General features: G+C 36.5%; 1 protein-coding gene across 17 annotated transcripts in view; it reads left to right on the top strand.

The window, feature by feature from the left end:
* The window catches only part of cmn (calymmin), a 37,392-nt gene that overhangs the window by 19,460 nt on the left and 17,650 nt on the right, over positions 1 to 282 (top strand). The gene's annotated exons all lie outside the window — the stretch shown is intronic.

Below are 282 nucleotides of genomic sequence, written 5' to 3' on the forward strand. Positions count from 1 at the left end.
CTCACTCACTCACTCACTCACTCACTCACCCAACAAAAGGCATAGGTTAGTGATTACAGAATGTAACATAGATCTGTATGATAAATTGATCTGATTTTAGAAATACATGTTTCCAATGTTAGTCAAGCAATTGGCCAGCAGTAGATATTTAAAGTACAAATTAAGCTAAATCCAATGGTAAATGTGTTGCCACACCATCAAGTGCAAATTTACAGCTTATTCTAACTTTTTATCACCATACATCTCTTTTATCTAAGGCTATGGTGCAGCTGCTGGTGGGAC

Source organism: Etheostoma spectabile, chromosome 21, assembly GCF_008692095.1.
Source record: "Etheostoma spectabile isolate EspeVRDwgs_2016 chromosome 21, UIUC_Espe_1.0, whole genome shotgun sequence".
NCBI classification, from domain to species: Eukaryota; Metazoa; Chordata; class Actinopteri; order Perciformes; family Percidae; genus Etheostoma; species Etheostoma spectabile.